Raw genomic sequence first — 8219 nt, 5'->3', positions numbered from 1 at the left:
CCTCAGACCCTGCTTCTGGGTCTTCGGGGGCTTCTGGGGTGTCAGGTCAGTCTGGCACCTCTTCCTCCGGGGAATCGGATGTTCCTCCTCCGGTTACCTCTGAGGATCCTGTCCTGCCCCCTCCACGTTTGGAGGCCAGGACCCCAATCCCTCCTGCTCGACCTCTTGGTTCACTGGGGGCCCCGGGCAGGGTTCGGAGTAGCTCTTCCTCTCCTGCTGGGCAGCGACGGGTGTCTGTGAAGTCTCCCAACACTTCGCAGACCCCAGGCCCTCGTTCTAGCCATGCTGCTGCCCGTGGCAAGCCCCTTAGTGGGCGTATCTGCATTCCCAAAAAGATTGTCTCCCAGGGTCACTCAGTGGTTTCCACTAAGTGACCCTTTCTTTTGTGTATATAGTTCCTCCATTTTAATATTTTTAGTATTTTTTTTTTATGGTCTTCTGTTTGTCCCTTTCCCCTGCCCCTTTTTATTTCAGTAGTTTTAATGGCTAATATTATTCAATGGAACTGCCGTGGTTTACGAGCCAACTGGGAGGAACTCCGTTGGCTTCTGGCTGAGTATTGACCTGTGTGTGTTTGCCTACAAGAGACAATGGTTGGTGATGCTGCGCCTCCCAGTCCACCTGGTTACCAGGTTTTTTATTCAGATCCTCTTCCTGGACAAGGTCATGGTAGGGGTGTGGCTATTCTAGTACGCAGTGACATACCTTTCACTGCTGTGAATCTTAACACTCCACTGCAGGCTGTTGCTCTCCAGATTTTCCTTCCCCGTCGTTATACTGTGTGCTCTTTGTACCTCCCTCCTAGTGCCACTATTGAGAGGGTTGATCTTGAAAATCTTATTCGTGCACTTCCCTCACCCTATTTCTTGCTGGCTGACATGAACAGTCATCATCCCCTGTGGGGTGGCTCCACAGCTGATGCTAGAGGTACTATGTTAGCCTCCATTGTGGAGGATGTGGACCTGTACATTTTAAATTCTGGTGAAGCTACTTACTTCCATAGTCAAACGGGTATTTTTACTTCTATTGATTTGTCTCTATGCTCTGCAGGGGTAGCCCTGAATTTTACATGGGCTGTGTTACCAGACTTACATGGCAGTGACCACTTCCCTATTTTATTAAGATCGACACAGAGTGTGCCTCGGCGTCGTCTTTCCCGCTGGCGCTTGGATAGGGCGGTCTGGCCAGTTTTTGAGGAGCTGTGTTCCTCGAACCGATGTGTGGAGGATTTTGTCAGCACTGATGCTGCTGTTGAGTATTTCACAGACTTACTACACTCGGCGGCACTGCAGAGTATTCCGAGAACAGCTGGTCACTTTCCTTGCCGTCCAGTTCCCTGGTGGACTGATGAGTGTGCTTCTGCTGTTCGAGCTAAACGTGCTGCTTTCTCCCGACTTCGTCGTCACCGAGGTGACCCTGGTTACTTAGCGGCATATAGGAGGGCCCGAGCTCATGCCCGGCGAGTTATGAAGGAGGCTAGGAGGAAGTCTTGGGCATCATTTGTTTCTTCAGTTTCTTCACAGACTCCTCTCACAAAAGTGTGGAAACGGGTGAGGAAGATTTCAGGGAAATTTCCTGTTCCCTCTCCTCCTGTTTTATCTCATGCAGGTGTGGTGGTGGCTCATTCTTCGTCTGTTGCCGAGATATTTGCAACTCATTTTGCTAATGTCTCTAGGAAGGACACCTCATCCCCGTCGGCACGCCGCCGACGGCACCTGGAATCTTTGGGTATTAGTTTTCCATCTACTGCGGAGGAGTCGTATAATGTTGCTTTTTCTGCTTCTGAACTTCAGATGGCATTGTCGCAGTGTCGCGACTCGTCTCCAGGCTTGGATGATGTCCCATATGCCTTCTTACACCACTTGCCTGATGCAGGCCTTCATTTTCTGTTGTCACTGTATAACAGAATTTGGTGCAATGGTGGGTTTCCGACCTCATGGGGTGTTGCTGTGGTTCTCCCCATCCCTAAGCCGGGTAAGGATCACTTGCAGGCCACTAATTATCGCCCTATCTCGCTGACATCTTGCCTTTGTAAGGTCCTCGAAAAGATGGTGAACAGTCGGCTCATGTGGTACTTAGAGAAGGGTGGTTACTTGTCTCCAGTCCAGTGTGGGTTTCGGAAGATGCGGTCGACCACAGATGCTCTCCTTTCTTTAGAATCTTCCATCTGCCAGGCTTTTGCAACTAACCAGCATCATATCACAGTGTTCTTTGATTTGGAGAAGGCGTACGACACTTCCTGGCATCATGGTATATTGCAATCTCTTTATGAGTTTGGTCTCCGTGGGCAACTCCCCACTTTTATCCGGGAGTTTTTATCTAATCGTTTTATTCGGGTCCGAGTCGGGAGTGAGCTGTCTACTGCACGTCCCCTTGAGGATGGTGTGCCACAAGGGAGCATACTAAGTGTTACCCTTTTCGCAGTGGCAATTAACAGCGTTATTTCTGTGCTCCCTGATGGTGTTCGTGGCTCTCTCTATGTTGATGATTTATCAATCTCTGTCACTGCCTCAAGGATGTCAATGGCAGAAAGGAGGATGCAGATGGCTCTCAACCGTGTCTCTAGATGGGCTGATGAACGAGGTTTTCGATTTTCCTTCAAGAAGACCGTTGCCATGCATTTTTGTCGTGTTCGTGGAGTCCACCCTGACCCAAACCTTTTTTTAGATGGGCGTCATATTTCGTGTTTAAAGGAAACCCGGTTTTTAGGGCTGATTTTTGACAGCCGGTTGACTTGGGTCCCTCACTTGAGGTACGTAAAAGCCGAGTGTCTCAGAGCATTGGGTCTCTTGAAAGTTTTAGCGCACACATACTGGGGAGCTGATCGCAAGACCCTCCTCCTCTTGCATCAGTCTCTGATTTTATCCAAACTTCATTATGGATGTGAAGTTTATTCCTCTGCCTCAGAAGCCCGGCTTCGTATTTTAGATTCCATACATCATGCTGGTGTTCGTCTTGCCACTGGGGCATTCCGAATATTCCCCGATTTCGAGTTTGTTGGCTGATGCTGGTGTCCTTCCTCTAGACTTGCTCCGCTCTTCCCTTTTGATGAGATGTTGGTATCGCTTATCTCGTTTCCCAGACTCCGTGCCCTTTCTCAAGGTCTCTCAAGATTCTCGGTCACCTATTTTTGCCACTTGGCCATCCTTTCCAAAGCCCTTTGGTTTCAGGGTGCAGTCGATTATGTCTAGCTTGTCTGTTCCTTCTGTGCCGATCACTCCCCACCGTGTCCCGAGGGTGGGCTACTGGCTTCTCCCCAGGGTGACATTTTGTCGTTTCTTCTCATCCAGTAAGGCCTCCTTTCCTTCTCAGGTTTTATTTTCTCTGTTTTTAGAGCATGCCTCTTCTCATGGGGACTCCATACCAGTTTATACTGATGGATCTAAGTCTGATGCGGGTGTGGGCTTTGGTGTGGTGTTTCCCACCTTCTGTCGAGGTGGGAGCCTCCCTGTGACTGCTTCTGTTTTTACGGCTGAGCTGACTGCTATTTTATTTGCCCTTCAGATTCTCTTTACTCTCCCCCACACTGCTTTTACTATTTTTAGTGACTCACGAAGTGCTTTTTCTGCAATGGAGTCTTTTAATCCCTCTCATCCTTTGGTTTTATCCATTTTTGAGTGGCTTTTCCTTTTAGGGCGTCATGGATGTCGTGGAGATTTCTGTTGGGTTCCAGCTCATGTAGGAGTGGCAGGGAATGAACGAGCTGATCAGCTGGCCAAGGCGGCAGCGGCTCGTCCCCCTCTTGCACAGTCCCCTCTGTATCGTCTGCCTGCTGCAGATATGCGCTCCTTTATTGCCTTCAGAGTTTGGTGCTGTTGGCAGGAGCATTGGGATGCTGTGGGTGCCAATAAGTTGCGCTCGATTTGCCAGAAGGTGGGCTCATTCAGTTACCAGGGCTTCCCTCGTCAATGGGAGACTGCTTTGTGCCGCCTCCGCATTGGCCACACCCGTTTCTCTCACGGTTTTTTAATGGAGAGGGCTCCTCCTCCATTCTGTGATGACTGTCTGGTTCCCTTGACTGTTCGGCACCTGTTGGTGGAGTGTCCTAGTCTTGAGGATTTACGGCGTCGGTTCCTCTCTGACCACCAAACGGATGGAGGTGAGTATCATCTTTCCTCCGTGGTTGGGGAGGATGCCTGTGCCTTGGGAGGGGCAACCCTCTCCTTTGTGAAGGAGGCAGGACTTCTTAAAGATATTTAGAATTTCTTTTTTTTTTATTGGCTTATCCTCTATTTTTTGTTTTTTGCTTTTTACTTCTTTGTTATACGGCGGCATATGACCCTGGCAGTTGCGCCGCCATGATTATTATGGAAAAAAAAAAAAAAAAAGAATCTACTTCTCACTATATGGCAACCCCTACTCGGGAGACCTCACCTGGTGTCTTCGCCATGACGTCATGCGCAAACGTGACGCGTTTTGGGGTCGGTTTGGTTAGACCCTGTATGTATATGGGCCATGGGCTATACGATGTAGCCAGTCAGAGAGATGGTCGATAAACATTGCCGTAGGTGACCTGGCTGCTTCTATAGATTGGTATCACTGGAATGTTGATACATGAAAGATATCACCGGTCCAATTGGACCGGCTGAGGAAAATATTAGAATAAAATACAAACAGTAATTTTAATGAGCTGCACAGATACAAATATGAAAAAATAGATAATTATGACTGAGATTATAGCAAGTATAACATTAGTAATCATGAAATCTAATTGTAGTAAGGAAAAAAATTAGTTAAATTCTGCATTACTAGTTCCCTTTGTGAAATATTTCTTAAAAATACAATAGAGGAATATATTGAAAAAAAAAAAAACTAGAAAATCATAAGGTTGGAGGCTTGACCTTCACTACACACGGCAGCACACCCCTGGGCAGCACCAAAAATGAGATACCTGGAACAAATGAAAAAGACATTATTTTTCGGATTTTTCATACCCCAAATCATAGCTATACATGGAGTATGTCTATTGCAATAATATTGCATATTTTTTAAAGGTACATATTTATAAATATAAATATTCATTATTCAAGCAAAACAAATCATGTACAGTCGCAGCACATAGTCCTTGACCAGGGAGGGGGAAAGGGAGGGGTGTTGGAGGTATGGGGGACAGGTAGAGGCACCTCAGAAACACTTTCATCACAAACATCATCCACTGTTATCTCACCAAAGACGTCCAGTGTGTTGTTGTTGACCATCTCCACCAGTTTCTCGTGTGATATTCCGGTCCTCCTTGCCTTGTTGAAAGTAAGGTCTGGGAAATGAAAGGAATAAAAATAAATTTACCTATCTGTAACGTATTGGCACCGTTTCGTGAGTGGCTGAGAGACCAATGAACAATTTTAGCCTAGCTTAGCGTCAGTAACATACTGTATAATGCATACATAACCCTTCCTTCTTATATTTTCCACTCTCACAGCTCAGAGAGATTATATAACATGGATGGTATCACTAGGTCCACCTGGGATCATGGTACAGTCGCGAGCAGATGAAATGGAGACACCAGCACACACACCTCTGGGTCGCTTCTACCTGACTAGTTACTAGGTGTGGGGGGGAGGGGAGTGAGAGAGGAAGAAGGGAGGGGGGGAGGGAATGGAGGGGCTGGTGGAGGGAGAAAGGGCAGGGGAGGGTACGAGAGGCGTAACCATGGCTGTCCAGGTTTTACTGTATCTTAAGGATGTTGGATTGACTTTGGGCGAGCTTAATTAATCATGATGTCATACATATCACTGATAAGGTAATGGGTTTATAACTTTAAGTTGTTTTCCATTTAAGCGAGAGAGCAATATATTGTATTACACATGAAGATATGGCTAGCTTCGCAGCTCAACTGTGGCTTCATAAGAATCAAGGCAAGAGCTAAATCGTTAACCTAAAGTTTCACAATGGCTACGCCGAGTTGAAGAGGGACAGGGAGTGAGAGAAGAAGAAAGGAGATGGTAGGCTGGGGAGGGAGGGGGGGAGGGGGAGGGCTTTTGGTGAGTGGAAGGGGAGGGAGAAACAGTCTTGGCTGTCTGAGAATGAAGGTGGTTGCCAGGCATCACATTTTGATATTGACGAGTTTGTTAATCATTATTCCCATTCTGGCAACATTCCTGGTGTGTGTGTGTGTGTGTGTGTGTGTGTGTGTGTGTGTGTGTTCTTACCTACCTAATTGTTCTTACCTAATTGTATCTTTACAGGAATGAGTCAAGCTCGTACTGTCCCGTGTCTTAAACCATATTTATCGTACATATCCTTAAATTTGTGAATTGTTTTGGCACACACTATTTCATTCGGTAGTGCATTCCATTGATCAATTGCTTTGTTTGGGAAACTGAATTTCCTTACGTCTTTATCACCTCTCTTCTTATGCAGTTTTTTGCAGTGTCCTCTTGCTGATGCTTCTCCATATGTTAAGTAATCATTTATGTTTATTTTCTCCTTTCCTGATATGCACTTATATAGCATTATCATGTCAACTCTTTTCCTTCTCTCCTGTAGTGTTGGTAGATCCAGTTTATTTAGTCTTTCTTCGTAGCTTAGGTCCCTTAAGCTTGGTATCCATCTTGTAGCGGCCCTTTGAACTTTTTCAATCTTGTCTATGTGCTTTTTGAGATGAGGACTCCAGACTACTGATGCTTATTCCAGGGTTGGTCTAATGAATGATGTTATTATCCTTCATGTCTTCATTTATGTATGTGAATGCTATTCTCATATTTGCAAGCAGTGTATACATGTTCCGTACCTTCTCGCTCATGTGGTCAGCCGGAGATAGTCTGTTATTGATAATCACACCTAGGTCTTTCTTTCTGATGTGTATAGGGTTTTATTTCCTAACTTATAATCCCAGTCAGGTCTTTTTCCACTTTTACCAAACTTGATTACATGACACTTGTCCACATTGAATTCCATTTGCCATGTACTACTCCATTCATGAAGTTTATTTAATTCATTTTGTAGCTCTTTACAAGAGACTGTGTTAGTAATTCTCCTTTGTATTTTTGCATCATCTGCAAACATATTCAGATAGCTCTCATTTCCAGTGTTACTGTTTATATCATTTATATACACTAAAAACATGATTGCTGCCAGCACTGAACCCTGTGGTACTCCACTAGTCACTTCTTTCCATGATGAGTAGTTTCCTCTTAGTACTGTCCTCATTTCTCTCTTTATGAGAAAGTCTTGCATCCAACAAAACAGTTTGCCTCGAATTCCTCCTTGATGGTACAGTTTCCATAAAAGTCTTTGGTGTGGTACTGTGTCAAAAGCTTTCTTGAAATCTAAATAGATACTGTCCACCCATCCTTCCTTTTCCTGTATTGTGTTTGTTACTCTGTCATAGTAGCTCAACAGATTAGTAACGCATGATTTTCCTTTTCTGAAACCAAACTGTCTTTCTGTTATCATACTGTGTTCTTCTAGATGATTTACCCAAGCTTTTCTTATAAGTTTTTCTAATACCTTGCTTACAACACTGGTCAGTGATACTGGTCGGTAGTTGAGTGGATTTTGTCTATTTCCTTTCTTGAATAAGGGAACAATATTTGCTTTTTTCCAAATATCAGGTAGTTTACCTTGACTCAAGGATTTCTTGAAAATTAAAAATAATGGTTTACATAACTCCTTTGCACATTCTCGTAATACCCAACATGAAATTTCATCAGGACCACTTGCTTTTCCTTTGTCTAATCCACTCAACTCCTCCTGTATAAATTTTTCTGCTATTTGTATATCTGGTAGTATGTGTGGACATGCGTGTTCCACATAGTCCCTCTCAAAATTTTTTTCTTCTGTAAAAACTAATTGGAAATTCTTATTTAGTGCTTCACAAATATCTTTCTCTTGTGTATAAGTGATTCCCTCGTCCGTAATGGATTGTATTATATCATTTACTTTAGTTTTGCTTGTGATATAGCTGTAAAACAGCTTTGGTTGATCACTACTTTTATTTATTATATCCTCCTCAAACTGTTTTTGGGCTTCCCTCCTTATTCTTGTATAGTCGTTTCTTGCCTGTTTGTAATTATTGTATACCCTTTCACTATTGTGTCTTCTGTATCTATTCCACAACAAATCTCTTCTTTCTTTTGATTTTTTACATTCTGTATTGAACCATTTCTGTATTTTCTTATCTGCTTCTTTGTGCTGTGGGATGTACTTCTGGACTCCTATTTCATAAAATTCACAAAATTTTTTTATATAGAGCATTTAAATCTTGTCCTCTAAGCTCA

The sequence above is a fragment of the Coenobita brevimanus genome, chromosome 78 (assembly GCF_032717465.1).
Source record: "Coenobita brevimanus isolate Jiangsu-jjx chromosome 78, ASM3271746v2, whole genome shotgun sequence".
In the NCBI taxonomy this organism is placed as follows: Eukaryota; Metazoa; Arthropoda; class Malacostraca; order Decapoda; family Coenobitidae; genus Coenobita; species Coenobita brevimanus.
The sequence above is the reverse complement of the archived record's forward strand: the minus strand, read 5'-3'. Positions refer to the sequence as shown.